Source organism: Puma concolor, unplaced genomic scaffold (assembly GCF_028749965.1).
Source record: "Puma concolor isolate L17-30 unplaced genomic scaffold, mPumCon1.1.hap2 unalloc_scaffold_7, whole genome shotgun sequence".
In the NCBI taxonomy this organism is placed as follows: Eukaryota; Metazoa; Chordata; class Mammalia; order Carnivora; family Felidae; genus Puma; species Puma concolor.
In genome coordinates this window covers 622,431-644,023 of record NW_028240280.1, presented here as the reverse complement: position 1 = coordinate 644,023, position 21,593 = coordinate 622,431, and the positions used below count along the sequence as shown (strand labels likewise).

At 46.9% G+C, this 21,593-nt stretch overlaps 1 protein-coding gene and 2 long non-coding RNA genes across 4 annotated transcripts in view; 2 read left to right on the top strand and 1 right to left on the bottom strand.

Annotated features, from left to right (window-relative positions):
- The window catches only part of LOC147571030 (transport and Golgi organization protein 1 homolog), a 494,441-nt gene that overhangs the window by 274,735 nt on the left and 198,113 nt on the right, over nt 1-21,593 (top strand). The window lies entirely within an intron of this gene.
- Nucleotides 1-21,593, bottom strand: part of LOC147571036 (uncharacterized) — a 59,282-nt gene that overhangs the window by 15,026 nt on the left and 22,663 nt on the right. The window contains exon 3 of one of the 2 annotated variants that reach the window (XR_015247795.1): nt 3,792-3,936. The exons of the other annotated variant lie outside the window; for it this stretch is intronic. This is a non-coding gene — a long non-coding RNA (uncharacterized LOC147571036). Of the gene's footprint in view, nt 1-3,791; nt 3,937-21,593 lie in introns of those variants that run through there. 2 annotated transcript variants of the gene reach the window in all.
- On the top strand, nt 12,020-19,791 carry LOC147571037 (uncharacterized). Its single transcript, XR_015247789.1, has 4 exons — nt 12,020-12,688; nt 13,192-13,323; nt 14,821-15,784; nt 19,444-19,791. It is a non-coding gene; the product is annotated as an uncharacterized LOC147571037 (long non-coding RNA).

Sequence of the window (21,593 nt, the reverse complement as noted above, 5' to 3'; positions counted from 1 at the left end):
CATTTTCACTTAATTTTGGGAAGAAGCCTGTGAATTAAGGGGGGGGGGGTGTCACCCTCTTTTATAAATATGGCAGCAGAGGTACAGAAGGGTTTAGGCCCCACCTGCTACCTCGTTATGGCGCACCACTGTGGTGGGCCTCCAGCCTAGCGGTCATCTTCAGCTCCATGTCCCTTGCTTCCTCATTCTATGTGGCCTTTGTTCCTGCTGTTTCCTCTGCCTGGAACAATACTCTGTGCTCAGGCAACAAACTGTCAATATCAACTCCTTGCTTCCTCAGGACCTTGCTGATGCTCCTAACAAAGTCAGATTTTCCCTGTAGAGTATGACGCTTACATGCATCTCTCCCTTAATGGAATTTTATGTGGATCTGTCACGGATTGGTATGTGTCTTCTCTGCTCCAGGAGAGCAAATTCTATGTCTCCTGCTCCCTTGGAGCCCAGTGATTCATGCAGTAGGTGCTGAGTTCATGTGGGTTGGCTCATTGAGTGAATAATTGGATGAATGAATGATAGTCCCACGTAGAAAGTAGTGGAGTCCAGACTTTGCCTGACACCTTTGCCATGCAAGCCCACCTTCTCTCCACTATGCCATGTCTTTGTCTCCCGTCTGAATGCCCGTCAGGGCAATGACATCCATTCACACAAAGGTATCTCTGACTATCAGGGGATCCTTTCCTGGGGGCAGGTTGTGCTGGACACAGGGAGGAGAGAGAAAAGCGGTCATTTAAGGGCCTGAAGACTGTGGGAAGAGCTGGCCATTTGGGCAGCGGTCCCCAGGGCACACCTGACCTTGTCATTGCCTCAGGCCTGCTCTGCTTATCTCCCCAGAGTCAGGCAGCTGGAGCAAAATGAAGGAGGAAGTCTGAAGCTCATCTTCAGTTCTGGAACCTTCTTTTCCTCTGTGAGAGGCATCTATTGTGGGGAAGCTCAGGCTCTCCTGAGTTCATATCCACTTGGCCTGGCTCTCTCCTGACCTTAGGTTAGACTTACTCCTACACCACCATAGCCTCAAGGGCAGGAACTGGTTTTGCTGTATTTGGAAGCCCCAGTTTTTACTTCTATCAAGTGGGGAGTAACTTGGCTCCCCTGGGCAGCCCAGTGAGAGGTTGCCAGTAAAATCGCTCGGTGGTGGGCACGTGGCTGGGGCCTGACCCATTTTCATGTCCGAATCCCCTAGCATGGGGTGCATGTAGTAGGTGCTTGCTGAGTGTTTGCTGAGCGAGAAGTTCGTTTGCATGGAGCTCAGGAGGAGTGTGTGGCCCGGATCTTTGTTTTCAAAAACAGGAGCAGGGACAGAGTTTGCTACCTTTTTGTGATGTTACAGACTTTGAAGCCAAGTGGCTTATTTTAAGAATGAGTTTGGGATTAGGGGTTAAAGCTTTTTAGTTTTCTTTTTTTGAATGTAAGCATTTTCAGGACTATATTCATGATTCTTCCCCCCCCCCCCCCCACCTCTGGTATAAGATGTGAATGAATGCCAGAGTTTTTTCTTTTCCTTTTTTCTTCTCTTCTCTTTTTTTTCTTTTTCCACTTTTATTGGGATTTGATTACAGTCCTGAGAATTCTCTGGGAGAACAGCTTCTGCTTTCAATAATAAACGGAGACAGGGAAATAGTGCACTGTCAGATTGTGAGGCGTGGGGGTCCGTTAGAGTCACTGGCGGGAAGAGCCGAGGGTTCACCTCCTCCTCACCTGCGGGTTTCTTCCCCCCGGGGGAGTAGACTTGGTCTCACTTGGTCCCTTGGTCAGACTTGGTCACTGAAGTTGGATTCCTCTTTTCTTTCTTCTGCCCCCGCGGCGGTTCTCTGTTTCTCTACCCCGAGCACCCTTTAATCAGATCCACTCCCCTGAGGCAGCAGAGATGGTCCAGTGTGGTGTGACTGGAGGCTGCGTTCACATCCTCTCTCCGCGACAGCAGCCCTGTGTAATGTACGTCTTAGGTCCAGAGGTCAGCCGAGCGGACCGAGGTTCAGAGAGCTCTCATGACCCAGCCTGAGGCACGTGGCTTCAAGGTAGCGTCCGATGCACATCCAGGCCTTTCTCCTTATTTAAGACCGTGCCTCTTCCTCTTTCATTTTTGCTTTTTCTTTTCAAGCAAAATTGAGTGTCTGATGTGCTCTAGGCACAGCACACTGGGTGGTTTTAAAGATTCAAATTCCTTTGTGGTTCCCACTCCCTACCTGCAAGATGAATCTGTCCCTTTCTTGTCTCCATCTCATTCTGGATATCAAAGCGGGGTTTTTTGGGTTTTGTTTTTTGTGTTTTGCTTTTTGCAGCATACTAATCACTTCATCTTAATCTCAGAAAGGGCTCTTTGGGAAACTTGGAATGTAGGTAGAGAAGGCAGTTTCCCAGAAGCAGAACACTTATTCAGGGGGTGTGCAAAGCTGGTGCCTTTAGAAGAGGGGAGTGCAGTGTTGGAAGTATCTCAGAAAATGTTAGATCAGAGAGTGTTCGGCGGGCTTCCCTGCTGTAGCTTTTCCCACAACGGTGCCTCCTAGCTCTCCAAAGGGAGTAGATCTAGCATGTGTTACATGCATTGTTTCCCAAGATCATTTCCCCAAGGAGCATCTTTTCTGAACTTTCTTTAAATGTTTGTTTATTTTTGAGAGAGAGGGGAGGAGCAGGCGAGACAGAGAATTCAAAGCAGGCTCCAGGCCCGGAGCTGTCAGCACAGAGCCCGACGCGGGGCTCAAACTCATGAGATGTGAGATCATGACCTGAGACGACATCAGGCGCTTAACCGACTGAGCCACCCAGGCATCCGGAGGAGCGTCTTTTCTAACATGTTTTTGGAAGAAGGCATTTGGGAACGTTAGGGCCCAGTTACACACCATTTTCATTACCCGTGCACTAGCTGGCGAAGGGATCAGGGAAGCCTGGTTCGTCTCATGGGCCTGTCTGGACGTGCAGTCTGCAGGGGCTGGAGGGGAGGAGGCGATGCTGTGTAGCTGTGGGGTGCGGCGAGCCTCTCCACGGCCCGCCAGCCTTTCAGTCCTGGCTCTGACTGGCTTTCCACTCACCCCAGCTGGCCGGGGTCTTGGGGTGAGCAGCGCTGTACCCCGGCACTTGGGGCCTCTTGCACAGGCAGTCTCAAGGAGCTGGCGGTTCTCATTCTTTCTCAGATTACCTTCTCTCTCATGTTCTGTCTGGCTGATTGTTATTTCTCTGTTTCTTCTTCCGCCCCATTGCACTTCTCTCTCTCTGTTCTGTGTCTTCCTTTCTTCCTGCCTCTCTTTCTCTCTGCTCCTTTCTTTCTCCCTCTGCCTGTCTTTATCTCTGACTCTCTCTGACAACCCCACTCTCTCCCTGCCACTTCCTGTGTGGGCCTTGGTCTCTGTCTGCCTGTCTGTCTCTTGCTCATGCCTGAACCCTTCTCTGCAGCCAGCTCACTCTGTCTCTCCCCTCCCCACTCCTTCCCATTTTCTCTACCTCAGTGAGCGTTCACATTGCCGGGTGACACGAAAATGCCCACTGTGCATTGCAGCTTCCTTGACAAACTGACATCCTTTCCATTTCTTCCTTGTTGTCCGACTTGTGTGTTTTGCACATGGCCCCTGTGCAGTGGTGTACCTTGGGACCAAGTTCCCCAAAAGCCTTTGCAGACTCTCCCCTCCTGCCTGCTCCAACATTGTTCCCCTCTCTTGTGCTGAACTTCATTTCCCATGCAGACCGGTAGCTTCCCTGAGACGGGTCTTTGTTCATCGCCCTCTCCGTGGGATGGCACATGGAGTCACTCCCAGAACATAGGATGTATAAATCTGACTGCATACCTGTAGTATCTGTGGTGACACTCTGTTGACCACCATACTTGGTTAAACATTAAGGTACCTTCCTGGATCCTGCTGGATAACACTCTTGCTGTTGATCCTTGCTCTAAGCTGCTTGGCGTTTCCACAGGACACCCTCCCTCTAGTGTGGAAATGACTGAGCCTGGTGGGAGAGAAAGACAAGTAATTTAAAATTCAAGGTTGGGATCGGTGCGGGGGGAAAAAACTCATCCCGAGTTTTTTAATATGGCTCACTTGGAAATGAAATGCTTCCTGGCACTTGGTTGGTATCATTAAAACTTTCAGAGGGATTGATTTCATTTGTGGGCTGATACTATTTAAGTACAGAAGCTTAATAAGAAATCTATTTTTGGGGCACCTGGGTGGCTCAGTTGGTAAACCATCCGACTTTGGCTCAGGTCATGATCCCACAGCTTGTGAGTTTGAGCCCCACGTCGGGCTCTGTGCTGAAAGCTCGGAGCCTGGAGCCTGCTTCTGATTCTGTGTCCCTCTCTCACTCTGCCCCTCCCCCACTTGTGCTCTAAGAATAAATGAAACATTAAAAAAATTTTTTTAAATAAATATATTTTTCAGCTGGGTGGCACTTGCAGAATATCTAATGATCAGGTACCAAATTGTCTGCTGCCCCACAGTTATTTTTCAAAGTGCCATTTAAGAGACGCTGCTAAAACTATGTTGCACATAAAGGCTTAGCTTAGAAATGTTAGTTTTTGACCCAAAATCCTCCAGAAAGGTTCCGGCAGAACCCACTTTAGACCTCTCTGTGTTCCAGAATAAAAACCCGTCTTTCAGCCCAACATCTTTTTCTGTCCATGGGCAAATACCCCGAGTGATCACAGGCTCCTTGCCATCCAAGCAAAGAGTTGTTCAAATCTCCAGTCTCTTCCCACATGTGCCTGGGTTAAACTCTTGCCCCTGGTTTATGCCTGGCTTGTTCACCATCATGGGTAGTTGGGTTCCATGGGAGAGCCCGAGGCACTACAGTTTGGGGTTCAGGTGGGCAGTGCCTGGCTACCCAGGGTTTATGGGTGTGGAACTTTGAAAATACATTTTCTTGAAGATCAGGGTTTTGTGTCTGTTAGCAAATGCAGCATCTGCAAGCTTTGCCCCAAAGCGGGTCTCCTTTGGATGCAACCAGGAAACACTGGCAAGGTACAGAAGGGTCCAGATTTAGAAACCTCGTGCTCCATAATGATTTCAGCTGTGAATTGAGAGAGGCATTTGCTGCCCTGGCTTAGGCTATGTGTTGGTCACTCATGTTATTTGTGGCTGTCTTACATAGAGCATGGGCCCACTGCAGGGATGTGGCAGACATGGGAGATACAGGCTCTGCCTTTGAGGACGTCAGTCTTTTCTGTGACTTGCATGTTTCTGGTTAGACAGCGTTGTGACTTGGCTTGGAAACAGAGGTCTACACGGACAGAGGTCTAAATCTGGCACCTTTCCTGCCACGGATGCCGAAGAAACAGAAGCCATGATTACAAGGCGGCTTTTGGCCCCCCACGTTACCTATTCTCCCTTCCCCAGCACAGCTTTGCCAGTGGCTCATTCGAATTTGCGGCCCGCAGCCCCACCCGCAGAATCGGCAGTCAAGATGTGCCTTTGCTCACAGGCACGATGCCCCCATTTTATTTACTACCAAGTCCTTCCTGAAATAAGCCTATTCTTCCTTGTTTGTTTCCATCTGACCCGGAAGTTCCCACTGGGATGAAGCAGAGTCCCGCCCTCAAGACACACACGCGTGATTGGCACCAGCAAGGCCCACTCTTACTTAGCTAATGAGGTAGCTGTGACCTCACTCTGCCTTCTGCACAAGCTGCTCCCAGACTCCACTCCTGCCTCCCACAAAAAGACCCTGTGTTGCTTGGCTCCCCACCATTGTGTATTTTATTGGCATGTAAATTTCTCAGTAGGATGTCTTAGCATGGAAAAGGAGTGCCCTTGATTGGCCACCCAGTGGGACTCCCCTGTGGGTTTGTCTGGGCAAGTACCTCTGTCCCACATGGCTGGAATGAAGCACTGTCCTTGGCTCATTTTTGTAGCCCTCCCCATCCTGTTCTAGTCTGTCCCCACCATGCCTTAGAAATGTTTTTGACCAAGACATTAAACCCTAATGTAATTTATTTCATTTCTTCTAAATTAACACCATATTTTTGAGGATACATAAACACATGATTTTACTTGTACAAAACCTCTAACTGGATATATTAATGTATTTATTCCTTAATTTAATAAACTTTTCTATGTGATAAGAGTTCCCTTCCCTACCAATTGCATGTGACATTCTCCATTTTTATTTTTTAGGTTCCTTCCTAATTTTTATAATCTTTTTTTTTTTTTTAATAAAGGCCCGTTGGTACTTCCTCTTCGCCTGGCCTGTCATAAATTCAGGGCTGCTGTGTTGGGCAGGGAACAGTCTGAACTGAGTGGCATCTGGGCACCAAAACGATCTTCCAGTTTCCTGTGAAAGCTTTCCCCATATTCTTGAAGTAGATTTATGTAATCTCTCAGTAAAAACAAATGCTGTTTTTGCTCTGTACTTCTTACAAGTTGAGTCTCTGGCTAGTTGAGGCTTGGTTTGTGGGATCCTGAGTAGATTATGCCTCGGTATGTTGCTGTCCATCTTTGAGGAGATTATGTGATTGGATTGGAACAGATGCTTCTTGGTAAAGGAATCCCTGATGAATTTGCAAAAAGCCAAGCCATTGGCTCCCTTGATCTGTTCTTTTGGAAATGACCTCTTCTTGATGTACAGGCGCCATCTTGGAATTGCCTATGGGGTTCTTGAGTGTCCCCCCCCCTTGCTTGTGGGGACTGCAGAGATGCTACGTGTATTTTTGAGGAGAATGATTTTATTGACCGGGATTCAAGTGGTTTTCTCCCAGATACTCAAGGGGCTGGTCTACACCAAAATGGGGGGTTGTGGTTTGAGTGGTGTTTCCAGTGGGGCATTTGCAATATGACTGAACCAACGTTTCTGATAAAGTTGGAAAAACCTCAGGTCCCCTTAGGTTTTTATTTCTTTGCTGGGAACGTGGCTTTCTGCTTGCTGTCCTGGAGTCTCCCTGCCTGTGGCAGTATGCGGGTGTGTACACCTCAAATGGGAATCACCTCCCTCCTGTTACCGGAAGGTCCACGGCCATCTGTTGCTCCCAACACCTTGATACGGTGCTGATATCTTTTTAGCTTTGTTGTAAAAAGAATCTGGCAGCTGCTGAAGCAGCACCTGACTCTCATCTTGTCCTTCACCTCTTACTATTGGCCCTTGGGTCACAGAGCTCTGCCCCTTCCATTTGCTCTTCATTCTGTGTGCAGGGCCTTGCTTCTCTGCCTTCTGAATTTCGGAAGACCTACTGACGTTTTTTTTCTACGTTACATAAACAAGAGTATGTTTTTGAAAGAAATTAAGTAATACATATATATATTGGATAGAATACAAAATACAAGTGTCCCTCTCCCAGAGATCTTTCCTGTGAAGAGATTTGGTATCTATCCTTCCAGATACACGTACGCATTTACACAAAGACACATGTATGCACCTATACTTGACTACTTTTAACAGCTGATTGGAACTGGCTTTCTCCACTCATGAGCATGAGTTGGCATCTCTTTCCTTCCCTGTCTTCCAAATCTTTTCAGTCCTTCAGAGACCAACTCGTTCTCAAGCCCTTTTTGGCCTGTAGGTACTGAGTGGTTTGTGTTTTTAACTTTCTCTGAATTCTTGTAGTCCTTTTTTCTCCCCTGGGCCACCCCTTTTGTCTAGTTTTCTTACGCCCTCCTTTGTTCATTGGTTTGTTCTGTTGACCCACACCCAGTTCAGTTCTTCTGCCGCTGGACAGAGGTTAGTTGTACAGTGGAGGGAACCCAGAGATATGTTCACATGTAATTGTAGTAGAGTATGGTTGTGTGTGACAGTTGGTTGGCTCTTGAGACATGATTGTTGAATGAATGAATACACGAGAAAGAGTTCTGTAGAAGTAGGTGTAATGGTGGCACAGGGGTGGGTCAGTTAACTGAGACTGACTGGGAAGGCTTCAAAGAGGACATGTTTGTCTTGGGTTTTGAAGGATGAGTAGAAATTGGTCAGGAGGATGGGCCTGTTAGAAGGAACAGTGGTGTAAGTCAACACAGTTTGTTTATATTATCCGCTGCTTTGGAGGGAGTATCTTTGTGCTTCTGCATCAGATAATGAAGTCCTTAAAAATGGGAGAGGCATTTATGCTCTTACCTATAGCCGCAGATTACATTTATTGAGCACTTACTATATACCAAATTCTTTACCAAGTATTTTATGTGCAGCAGCAAGCCCGTGGAGGAAGTGCTCTCCTGTCCATTTTAGGGATGAGAAAATGAAGGCACACGTAAAATAGATACTGTCCCCAGGTCCTTGTGATGAGTAAGGGATTGAGCTGGTAAGTATCCCCTTTTTTCAGTCTTCATGTGCTCATCTTTAAACAGGACTGTTGGGGGGCAAGGGAGTGCCTGGGTGGCTCAGTTGGTTAAGCGTCCAACTTCGGCTCAGGTTGTGATCTCACAGTTTGTGGGTTTGAGCCCCGCGTCGGGCTCTGTGCTGACAGCTCCAAGCCTGGAGCCTATTTCAGATTCTGTGTCGCCCTCTCTCTCTGTCCCTCCCCCACTCATGCTCTGTCTCTCTCTCTCTCAAAATAAATAAACTAAAAAACCAAAACTTAAACATGTCTGGGGGTGCCTACCAGAGAGAGTTGTATGAGGTTTGAGTTAAATGAGATAATGCTTCTAAATCATGCACAGCAAGGGGTCAGATACCACCTACTCATAATCCTGAATAAAATACCACCCCCGTGCTTTATGTTCCTACATAGCACTTACCCCTCCTTGGTGTAGAGTTGTTTATTTGCCATCTCCCCCTTCATCATGTTATACTTGACTGTGTCCCTAGTGCCAGGTAGAGACTTTTAACTATTTGCTGAATGAATGAATACTAGTTTCTGCTCGTCACTGTAGCATCTGAAGTACGGATGCCCAGAAAATACTCGGTGAATCTGATTGAAGGTAAACATTTTATGCCAGTTCTATACGCCAGCAAGGGACCATGGATTTATGTGTCCAGATGATCAACATTGCTGTTTTATTTGTTTGTTTGTTTGTGGTCATGTGTGAGGAGCTATCCTATGTCTCCCGCCCCTGATTTTCCTGATGTCTCGATTTAAACGGTTTCCAGTTTGAATATGCAATTATGCATCAGTCACAGCGATAACTTGTGCTTTCCCTGGTGGCTTGTCAGAACAAGTTAGAGCTTAACTGGAGAAACAACTCTTGGGAGAGCAAGGGCTGTCTGGAGAAGACGTGTCCCCTCTGCCCCCGGCCCGCATCTGGAACATCGCTTCTCCACCCAGATGCCGGCCCCAGTCTTGCCCCTCCCCCAGATTCAGTGTGGATGGTGCCTTGTTAGTGCCCTCTGTGAGTCAGTGGCTGACCGGGGCACCGGTGATGCAGAGAACAGGTCCCAGACTGTCCCCTGGACCCTCAGTCTGCATTGTGGAGGAGAGCCCCACGTGAGCTGAGCTCTGCCCCTAGCCTGGGGTGTGTCTATTGCTCCGCATCTTGGTGTTCTGAGAGGACACACCAGGGAGGAATGCCTTGTCCTCAGATCCGCACTCCCCAAGGTGCGAGGCATGTGGTCCTGCTGTTAGGTGGGATCATTTCAGGTGGCTCACTAGCCCAGTGTTAACCAACATGGGCCCTGCAGGGGAAGGGAGTGGTTTTCTTTGCAGGGGGCTTTCAGCAGTGCTGGCGTCTTAATCGCTTCTGTGACTCCCTGACACAGTGAACGAGGGCCTCAGGGTCAGGGTGCTGGCCGGCCATGACGTCTGGAAGTCTAGATGCTGCGGCGCAACCCCAGGTCATCTGGCCGTGTGTCTCTGGAGCACGGCCAGGACATCCCTTGTTGACTCGGGTGATCCTAAGGCAGATAGGGTTCAGAACCACTGACACTTCAAATTTCAGAAAGTTGCGGGCGTCTGGGTGGCTCAGTCAGTTAAGCGGCCGACTTCGGCTCAGGTCATGATCTCACGGTCTATGAGTTCGAGCCCCGCGTCAGTCTCTGTGCTGACAGCTCAGAGCCTGGAGCCATTTTCAGATTCTGTGTCTCCCTCTCTCGGACCCTCCCCCGTTCATGCTCTGTCTCTCTCTGTCTCAAAAATAATAAACGTTAAAAAAAAAAATAAAAAAAACAAACTTCAGAAAGTTGCATTCATTAGCTTTGGCTCTCTCTCTATAGCAAGTAACATTGGTCTGCTCTTTGCTAGAGTGATTCCATTTTTCAGTAGACTTTGTAAGAAAAAGGTAGGCAGGACTCTGCTTCTTGTGGCCTGCAAGACCCAGAGCCTTAATACCTCTTGGGCTATGGGCTGGAGACTGCCCTCCTTTCTCCCTACCCAGGTACATTGTGGCCATTTGCCTCATCGAAGTGAGCAAGCCAAGAACGTATAAGATGCTAGCAAGACGGAGGTGAGCTGTAACCAAACCTCCAAAGTGGCACCCTATCACTTCTGCCCTCCCTCTTCGTTAGAAGCCAGTCACCGGGGCCCCCATACTCAGGGAAAGGGGACCACACGGGGCAGGAAGGTTACGAGATGGGAGCCACCAGGATGCATCTGGGGAGGCTGCTTTGCACAGGAAGCTTGCTGAACACACCTGCTCCTTAATGTCCCCATCACCTTCAGGGGCGCCCCTGGGGGAGAGTTCTGGCAGGTCCCGAAGCCAGGAGATGGGCTGCTTCGAAGCCATCACAGGTGTATTTTGTGGGCAAAGAGGATTTTGGAACTGGTTTTACTTCACTCTTTGGTCAAGAGGCATCTGGGCCAAAATGACTGCTTCTCTTTAGTTGATTGTGTAGATATAAGTGATTATGTAGAAATGGACAACGTAGAGCTCCCATGGCAGGACTTTGTGCGCAGAGCCTCCCCACTCCAGTCCAGAAGTGCTGTTTCTGTCTTTATCTCATCCCTACCCCTTTCTTGCTTTATTTTTTTTTATTTTTTTTTAACGTTTGTTTATTTTTGAGACAGAGAGAGACAGAACATGAATGGGGGGAGGGTCAGAGAGAGAGGGAGACACAGAATCGGAAGCAGACTCCAGGCTCCGAGCTGTCAGCACAGAGCCCGACGCGGGGCTCGAACTCGTGAACCACACGATCATGACCTGAGCTGAAGTCGGACACTTAACCGACTGAGCCACCCAGGCGCCCCTTGCTTGCTTTATTCTACCCCACCGCAGATACTCTCGCGTGCCTGAAACTTCACGTGTCTTGGGGTTTGGAGAACGTGGTATCTGGAGTTGTGTTCTGTTCAGGGTGGTCTGTGGATTTTTGAAGCACAGAGGTGACCACAGCACCTCCATCCAGGTGCCTGGGGATTCCAACCAGGAACAAGCAGGCAAGGCTGGCATTGAAAGCCCCCAGCTGGCTGGCATGCAGCAGAATCACAACTCACAGCCTGAGGAACAGTGGCCACAGCTTCCTGTGTTCCGCAAGCCTCTCTGCCTCAGTAACAGCATGGTTTTGGACAAGGCGTGTTACCTCTTTGAGCCCCACTTTTCCCATCTATAAAATGGGGTGTAGGGCTTTAGTCAGAGGAGGCTGGGTTATTTTGTAGTACCAAACAGCTCCAAAAAGTCAGTACAGAAAACACACAGGTTTCCGTCTCAGTCACATTCCCCATCCTCACTGTTGGCTGGGCTTCTACATCATCAGCGTCTTCACACCCAGACCCAGACCACAGAGAGGAAAGAGCCTGGCCAAGCACTCACACTGTCTCAAAGCTTACACCCAGCTAGGGCACACATCACTTCTCTCTTCACTGGCAAAGCACGTCCTACTGAAGCATCTCAGTGCAAGTGGGAGGGGAAGTACAGCCTTGCCAGCATCTGGAAAGAGCGTCGTGGGTAGCCTTGGTGACTTTCACAGGGGGCACTTCTCAGAGTGGTGGTGAGGATTCCAGCAGAGGACCTGTGCAGAGCTGTAGAGCCTGACATTTAGTTACCACTGGTGAGCAGTGATGCTGTGGTCATGGCTGTGGTAATGACGCTGAGCAGACAGGTCAAGCTTATCTAGGGGCCCCCGGTTTGATAATCCTTTGTCTTTGTGATCTTTTCCTCCAGTGCCTGTGTCATGAGGTTCTCGGGTTCCTGAGTTCCGAGTACTGTGCTTTGAACTGGGGAGCAGAGGTAAGACTGACCTGGTCTGTATCTTCAGATCGCTCATAGTCTCTCCTTGGCAGCAGGAAATGGAGGGATTTCCTTTGGGTTTTCATTGTCAGGGTTTGACCTTCGTAGAGAACTGTATAGAGTAAGACAAATGCTGGAGCTGGGAGGGGCCATTGTTTCTGTACTGGTTAGGATGCTTTCAGGGACAGAAGCACAGAACTGAAGCCAAAGCAGGTTCAGCAAAGCAAGGAATTTGTTTTGCTGGATAACTGAAAAGTTTAGCACTCGGTGAGCAGTGGCGCCAGACTGCTCCCCCACTCCAGTCCTCATCAAGAGGAAAAATACAACTCTCTGTCCAACAGACAGTTGGGCTGTCCCCCAAATTCCCAACATTCTCTCCAATCAAACCAACTTAGTCATGGGCCAGTTTTGAACCACTCCCAAGGACCATATGGACAGGATGTGCTGTTTGACCTAAGGGATTTAGTGCCTATCCTGGGGTCAAGGCATAGGGTTTTTTCCACATAGATCTCTTATCAGGTGATTCCCCTTGCCCCTCCCTTTCCTTGGGGGAAAAACAAGCTCAGAGAAGCTTAGTGACTTGCCTGCTGCTACTCAGCACGTGAGAAACAGAGCAGGAGCCGGCTGTGGGTCTGGGACTGTGCACTCCTGCTGCTTTGCCTTGGTTCCAGAAACATCTTCTCAAAAAGGTGCCCATTTCAAAGGGTTGGAGAAACCTCCCACGCTGGGAGACGTGAATATACAAGGGATGTTAAATGACACCGTGCTTCGCGTCTTTAATTAGCTAAACTTCATTATTTATTGCTTATTGGTAACAGATTGAAAATCAGGCAGATTTCTCCCTGGCAGGACTGTGTGTCTTAGGTCTGATCTCTCTGGGTGACAGTTTGGGGCTCTAACTGAAGGTTTCGGTGATTGGCTTCCTGTCATCAGTGCCAGTGAGTGGGCGCTGCCCGGTGGTGATGAGACCACTGTCCAGCTGGTTGTGGGAGGCACTGATTTGGGAGAAGTGGAGCAGTTAACCTTCATGGGTGAGTATTTCCAGAAGGTGCTGTTTTGGCGTTATTGCCCGTCTCCAGTGTTGAGCATCACAGTGCAAGTTGTCTAAGAGGCACATTTTGCAATGTGCCATTTTAGTGTTTGAGGACAGAGAGCTCAGCTCCAAGAAGTCTTGTTTTATTTCTTCTCTCAGTGCCATAATCTTGGAGTCCTGCAGACTGGATCTCCTAAGGCTAATCACCTGCATGAACTGCTCTGTGGAATTTATTTGCCCTCCCACCCATCTGGCCTTTCCAAGAGCTGATAGCACCGTGGGACAGGTCAGGTGAGTGAACTTAGGAAACGATTTGCCCCCTATAGTCACCATGTTCCTCAGGGAAGAACACGTCTTCCAGCGGGCCCCTACCCCCAGTCTTTGGAAATGACCATCCCTACCCGTAAGTGATGCCGTGACCCTTCTTTACTCGTTCATTGAGATACTTGCCAAGTGCCTCCTGTGTGTCAGGCACTGGGATATGACACACCAGTATGGAATTTCTTTCACTTAGTGTATGGTAAGCCCAGTGGGGAAGTAGTAGCTGCCTGCTTTACCGCTGGGAAGGGCAGGGCTGGGGCCACTGGGGGCTTTGGGCATGCTCTTTGGAGACCATGTCCTATCCTCGTGTGGGTTCTGGGCCCTGTGCTTCCTGCTTCCTCTCCCAAGAACGCTGCACCCTAAGCAAGTCGGGTCACCTCTCAGAGTCCACATCCCCATCTGTGCATAAAATGATGCCTAACAGGGCCTGGCATGGAACAAGAGGGGAGTAAGTGTAACAAATGATCGCAGGTCTGGTGGTTTTACAACAGCACAGTACAAATTTATTGTCTCACAGCCATGGAGGCCAGAAGCCTGAAATCAAGTGTGGGCAGCACCAGGGTCTGGCTCCATTTAGAGGCTCCAGGGGAGGATCCTTCCTTGAGGTCTCTGGTGGCTGCCAGCCACCCAGCTGGCTGTCCCGTCCATGACCCCCTCTCCTCCTGCCCTGTGCCCTTCGACCCACAGCCGCCAGAGGGCTGTCCAGTCGAGCAGCTGTGGTGAGGACACTAAGGTTGGGGTTCCTGGTAAAACGCCACTCAGGAGGAGGGGGTCTGCCTTAAAACAAATGGAAGCCTTTAAACTACAAGGAACAGAAAATCCACTGGTATGTTTGTAGCCTGGGATAAATCATTCTCAAAAGTGTGGCAAATGCAGATGCCAGCTCAGCGTAAATAAGGAAAGAGATGAAGGATGAGAAAGAAAATAAAAGGCCTTTATTCCAGAAGAGAGGACAGGGCAAAGAAGAGGGAGCAGCCAAGTTTCTGTTCTGACAGAGAGCGACTGAGTTCAGTCCTCGTGTCTCTGGCACCTTGGGGAAAGTGGGCCATGCCAATTCTCTCTGCTCCTCGTGACGGGGCTGACAGGCTCAAGAAAATGCAGGGGCCTGGGAGAAAGCCGACAGTTTGCTGTCATGTCCCGACCTCCGTAGTGGGGCTGGCACCCTCTATTTGGAGTGGCTGGTGAGCGGGCCCCGAGGTGCCCTGGAGAGACAAGGAGATGAGGTGCGTTCTACAAAGTGGAAAATGGGTTCTGATCAAACGTGAGCCCGTGGGAAAGACTGTGAAGTTCTGAGCAACCTGCATCTGCCTTCCTGTTGGTGTCCTAGTGTGGGGAGGTGGGAGGGCGGCATGGGACAGGAGGTTGAGGGGTGGCACTTACTGAGTGCTTACTACTAAGGCAGAGTGGGTACCGCGCTGGGCGGCTTGCAGACATGACGAGGTGGTGAGTGCTGGTTCCATTTTGCAGACCAGGAAACCAAGGCACAGGGATTCTTAGGAAGTGGCGAGACCCAGGTCTGCCTAACCTTAAGACGTCAGATGTCGTGTCTTTCCTCAAGGACCTCCGCAGCCAAAACTAATCAGTACAGAGCTTCCAGAGAAGCAGACCCCTCTGCCCCTGCCCCAGGTGCCTGAAGTGGCGTCCAGGGTACGGCTTTCTTATTTGTAAGCAGAAATGAAACCCCTGGGAGGAGACATTCCAGAGCCATTTCACTTTTACTTGAACATGAGCAGTGCCTGCTCATGTGCAGATGCGATCACTGCGCTTGTGACAGTAAAAATACCAACCGTGTCATTAGCGGCAACCCTCCTGGGCATGCCCACGCTCTAATGACTTGAGCGTCTTCCCTGCTCTTTACAAGAAGCCGCCTTTCTGAGGCGCTCAGTCTTACGGCTTCTTTCCTTCAGAGATGAGCCTGGATTCTTGTTTGGGACCCACATTGCTTGGTGCAGAAGCAGCAGCAAAGAACGAGGCCTGGGATTCAGCCAAACCTGGCTTTGAATTCTTGCTGTATCCGTGAGCACAACACTCAGCCTCTCGAGCCTCTGGCAGGACGGGGGACACCTCCTACTGAGAGCCTGCTCTGGGCATTTTGTGGATAAAAGCCAACAAGTGACTGCATCTTTAAATGCCATTTATCGTCATCAGTCCTTTCCAGAATGACCTGGGGCCTCCTTTCCTTCACTGGCCTCCAAAAGTCATTTCACTGGGCTGTGGAAATCAAACAGTGGTTCCTCCCCACCAAGAAGAGTTGAATGTTGCCCTGAAATTACCAATAATTTTTCTCCGGCTGTCCGTCATTGAGCGGAGCAGGAGTTGGCCAAGTTTCTCTGTCAACGCCCAGATAGTATGGGTTTTAGGAAGGTGGTCCACACTGTTTCTGTCACCATTACTCGACTTTGTGGATGTCATGTGAAGGCCGCCGTAGATGGTAAGTGTTGTACAAGCATCCCTGTGTCCAGAGAGAATTTATTTACCAAAGCAGGCTGGGATTGGCGCACGGGCCATGGTCTGCAGATTCCTGCTCTGTCGAATGGGGAGGTTCTGGGTCTCAGGCTGGAATTGGCAGCATGAATGCTCCACGGTCTCTGCCCTGGAGGGTCGCCCCAGTGACATACCTACACAGTCAGGGGGCGGGGAAGCGGTGGGGGAGTGGGGAGTGTGCTGTTTGCAAGGAGACAGCTTCCGAGGTGATAGGCGTGGCAGGAACCTTCTGTTGTCCCTGTAGTCTGATGTCTCCAGCAGGTTCACCCAGATGTACCCTCATCCGCTGCTGGGTGATACGGAACTGCTCAGATCTGTCGCTCTCACAGCCACAATACCTGTTACTGCTCTTGAGTGCTGCTTAGTGGTCCCAGCTGGGCTCCAAGTGACCCTTGCAGTTGTGTCTGCATCTACATGTACTTGGGGAAGTCCTGCATGCGCTCTCCACTTACAATTCTAGCAAGGGCAGATTTGGGTGCTCGTGTTTGCACAAACCTTACGCTTTTCTTTGGCATCTCCTGGTTGCTCTGTGTCTCATATTCTCTGGCCACTCAGCGGGAGATAAGGGTGAAATGAAAATGAATGAATGAATGAATGAATGAGGTGGTTTGTTAGTGGTTTCTTTTATTTTTAAATTTTTTTAAAATTTACATCCAAATTAGCATCTAGTGCAACAATGATTTCAGAAGTAGATTCCTTAGTGCCCCTTATCCATTTAGCCCACTGCCCCTCCCAGAACCCTGTTTGTTCTCCATATTTATGAGTCTCTTCTGTTTTGTCCCCCTCCCTGTTTTTATTTTTGTTTCCCTTCCCTTATGTTCATCTGTTTTGTCTCTTTAAGTCCTCATATGAGTGAAATCATATGATTTTTGTCTTTCTCTAATTTCACTTAGCATAATACCCTCCAGTTCCATCCACATAGTTGCAAGTGGGAAGATTTCATTCTTTTTGATTGCTGAGTAATACTCCATTGTATATATATATACTACATCTTCTTTATCCATTCATGGTTCGGTGGACATTTGGGCTCTTTCCATACTTTGGCTATTGTTGATAGTGCTGCTGTAAACATGGGGGTGCATGCGTCCCTTCGAAACAGCACACCTGTATCCCTGGATAAATGGCTAGTAGTGCAATAGCTGGGTCGTAGGGTAGTTCTATTTTTAGTTTTTTGAGGAACCTCCATACTGTTTTCCAGAGTGGCTGCACCAGTTTGCATTCCCATTGTGTGTATATTATCTGATTTTGACTATGATATGCCTTGGTGGTGGTCATTTTCTGTTGAATCTAATGGGAGTTCTCTGTGCTTCCTGGATTTTGAGGTCTGTGTCATTCTCCAGATTTTGAAAGTTTTCCACTACAATTTATTCACATAAACCTTCTGCCCCTTTTTCTCTCTTTTCAACTTCTGGGATTCCTATTTTTCAGATATTATTCCTTTTTTTTTTTTTTTTTTTTTTTTGTAAGTCACTGAGTTCTCTACTTGTATTATGGTCTTTTGCCTGTTTCCCTCCTTTTCTCTGCTTCATTATTCTCCACAATTTTATGGTCTGTTTTGCTGATTCACTGCTCTTTGTCCATCCATGCCATTGTGGCATCCATTCGATATTGCATGTCAGTTTTAGCATTTTTAATTTCATCCTAACTAGATTTTATTTCTTCTCTCTCTCCAGAAATGGATTTTATGCTTTTTCCACCCCCACTAGTACTCCTATTATTGTGGTTCTAAATTCTAGTTCAGACATCTTGCTTACAGCTGTGTTGATTAAGCCCCTATCATTTCTTCCTGCTCTTTCTTTTGGGATGAATCCCTCATCTTGTTATTTTGGAGGAAGAAAAAAAATTGGTCAAATAAAAAAAATTCAAATAAAGGAAGCTAAATTCTAGGTGTGTTTTGGTTGCCTTGTGAAAGAAGCTTGTTATGTGGGGAATAAGCTTAGAAATTTGTTAGCAAAGGGATGACTTGAAATAATGGTTAATTTCGTGTGTCTCAAAGTGTTCATGAGTAATTGTAAAGATAGCTATGAAGAGCTTTGGTAACCTAAAACTTTGAAGTTTTGCTAAGTTAAATGATAAACTGGGTTGAATTCATTGGTATCTAAGTATTTTCCAAACGAGACAAAATACTAAAGCAATGATTACTGAACATTACTGAACATTTTGTGCTTTCAGCTTCTTTTTGCACAGAACCTGAGGATACTTGGGTTTGTTGGTCAATGTGCTGTGTGCTTAATTGAAAGACTGTACTATGGAAGAACCTCTGTTTTAAAATTTCAGATCTAGAAAAATTCTGATGTAACAGTTCACAATTGGTCACTACTTAGTTTTCACTGGAGACTAAGGTTTCTAAGAGGTACAATTCTTCTGCTAAATGTAATTAAGATTGATGGAAATAAGGAAAGCAACTCTGAATTAAAAAAAAAAAAACATTGTAAAAGGTTCATGAAGGAAAATCTTTGGAAAGGAATTTTATGTGCTGTTGGGACAAGGTTGAAATAAATGGATTTTAAAAAGTACACTGGTATAAGATTGCAATTCTGCTTTTCTCTCTGTTAAAAAAGACAAAGGTTTCTTGGATTGTTGGTTGCTCTTGATGAAAAAAAAATGTAAACAAAGTTGTTTTTTTCTTCTCTTTTGTCTCCCTAGAAAACCAAAGTTTCTATGTTTTGCCTTTATCGCGTCTTTGGTTACTTAAAAAAGGTTAAAACTTCTCAATATTAAAGGAGCTACGTTTTACTCACAGCTATATAACCCTACATACTTGCCTTTAAAATCTTCATGGCACCTTGGTTAAATAAAGAATTAAGTTTCAAGTTTCATAATGACCAATAATCCTATTTAGACATGTACTTTAAAACTTTCTGAGGGTTGGGGCACCTGGGTGGCTCATTTGGTTAAGCGTCTGCCTTCAGCTCAGGTCATGATCTCACAGTTTGTTAGTTCGAGCCCTGTGTCGGGCTCTGGCTGACAGCTCAGAGCCTGGAGCCTGCTTTGGATTCTCGGTTTCCTTCTCTCTCTGGCCCTCCCCCACTTGTGCTCTCTTTCTCTCAAAATAAATAAATGTAAAACTTTCTGAGGGTTTTAACAAACTTCCTCAAGATGTGAATTGTAAATGAAGTCTTTTTGACTAATTAGACTTTTTGGTTGGTATGTTAAATTACTTGGAAAGAACTCTCAAATAATGATACACCTTAGGTTGTATTGCTTGGGTCAATGCTGTAACTGTTCAAATATATATGTGAAATTCCTGCAGTTTTAATATGCTTTGATAATAAGGTTATGACTTGATATTCTGATTATTGAAGTGTTCTGTGTTACAGAAATAACTGAATTTTCTTGTCAAGTGCATTACAGTCTTTTGTCACTTGCACAATGAGTTTCATCTTCAAGGAGGTTCATAAAAAGAACTTTAAAAAAAAAACAAATACAGCTTTTTGATATCTTTAAAATCATAAAAGTGAAATTGGCAACAATTTCTAGAACTAAAAAGCTGCATTCAAACTGAACAAAAGATTACTAACATGACACTAAGTGAACTGAAAAAAATTGTAATTTTTATGACTTTTGTTTGGAACATTACTGGTTCTCTAATGTTTGCTCTTCCAGATTAGGAAGAGCTCAGGCTCACACAACAGGAAAAGAAGGTCTTGACCTTACAAAGACTTGACCTTGCATGTGGATACTAATCGACTACTCCAGCCAGAGGGACGACACTCTTTCCTCACTACCGCCATCTCTGCAACAGCTCAGACAATGAGAAGCCACCACATTTCAAACCACCATTTTACACCAATGGACTTTTAATCGGACTTTCCTACTTACCCCTTTTCTCCTTAAAAAAAGCATCCCCCCCGACTTTGTTTCCTGTCCTTGCTTATGGTTTTGCCACGGCTTGTATGTCCCAGATTACAATTTTTCATTCCTGAATAAAACCATCTTCTTCTGGTAAAATAACTGGCAGTTTCTATTTTTAAGGTTAACAATTCTTGGTGATCAGAAGTGGGCTCCAGAGAAGACCCCAACTGCTCCAGAGCTGGCTAGCAAACAGGTGCAGTACCCATGGACATTTCTGAGGTGCTTTCATGCCTACCCTGGGGCTTTAAGGACAAGTTTTCTCCTGGTTTTCAAGCTCCACACCTCATGTCTCAGTTCTCCAAGATTTATTTGAGATCTATTTACGATGTTTTTTTTTTTTTTTTTTTCTTTAATCATCTCAGAGGGTACTCATTTGGCCTTAAGTCTAAAGGAACTGTGCTAGCTTTTGGTCTAGTTCCTGTTTTGAATGAGACTGCTCCTAATGGAACTGGACTAGCCCTCACTCTGAGTCCTTTTCAAAATCAGACCTTTCCAGTTGGAACTGTGCCAGTAGGAATTGTGAAGGCCTTTGTTCCTGTTTCCCTTTGCAACTGGACTGTTCCCATTGGAACTCTGACTGTTGGAACTGTGTTAGCTTTCAGTCTATGATCTTTTTGGGGCTCAACTGTTCTCTCTGGAACTGTGCTGGCCTTTGGTCTGATTCCTTCTGGAAACAGGCTGTCCCTGAAAACCTTCTAAGAAATGGGATCCCAGACATCAAAATGCTTTGAGGGCATCCTGCCTACTGGGACTCTAGATGGTTTTATGTTTAAAAACTATGGTCCCTCTCTGCATGCACATTTATAAATAAATAGACTGACTTAACCAGAAATAATTTAGAACTTCAAAGGCCATGATGGGGAACTTTCAGTCATTTCAAACTTAATTTTCTCAAAGCTAAACTGGACAACCAGGGTTCTAAAATTGACAAAACTGAATGAGATGCTTATTTCAGTAGGTATTTTGAAGCTTCCAAATGCTATCAAGAATCAAAAATTACATCTCTCCTTGGGGTGCCTGGATGACTCAGTCGGTTGAGCGTCCGACTTTGGCTCAGGTCATGATCTCACGGTTTGCGAGTCTGACCCCGAGTTGGGCTCTGTGCTGACAGCTCACAGCCTGGAGCCTGCTTCGGATTCTGTGTCTCCCTCTCTCTCTGTTCCTCCCCTGCTCATACTCTGTCTCTCTCTCTCAAATATAAATCAAGATTAAAAAAAATTTTTTTTTCAATTATATCTCTCCAAATACAATCTTAATGATGCAAGCATAGATTAAAAAGACAAAAAGGGGCTTCTGAGTTCTCTTCTTCCCTTCCCCCACCTTCTCTGTCTACAGAGAGGAGGCAATCACCTTGTGCTCAGGCCACACCTCAGGCCCTGCCTCTGGTGCCCATCTTCCTCTGACATAGTGTGTAAGGCCATGACTCAGGCCTCCCATTTTTCTTAAGGCTCCTTTCCTGTTGTTTTGTTTTGTTTTGATCTCAGTTGTAATGTCCCCAATTGGCAGCTCATACCACCTCCTCCAGGGTCCCTTCCAGGCCAATAGCCAATTTTTGCATCTTCCTCTGAATATCTGGGGGCAAATGAGTGACACATTTGTCATTTAAAATCATCTCAGCCTCAGGGGTGTCAGGGGAGATAGCCATATATTTAATGAGAGCCTCCCTAAACCTCTCTAGGAAGGCCATCGGGCTCCCATTTTGTGTTTGTAAAATAGTGGCTAATTTAACATAATTTAAGGGCTTAACCTGAGACCTCCTTAATGTCTCTAAAGCACAAGCTTGGAAGTGGTGGCAATACCATTTCTTCATGGGATGGTCATAGTCTCAATTAGGATCTTGGGATGTAATTACCTGGACCCCAGTAGGAAACCAAAAGTTCCCTATAGGGCCTCCAATCCCA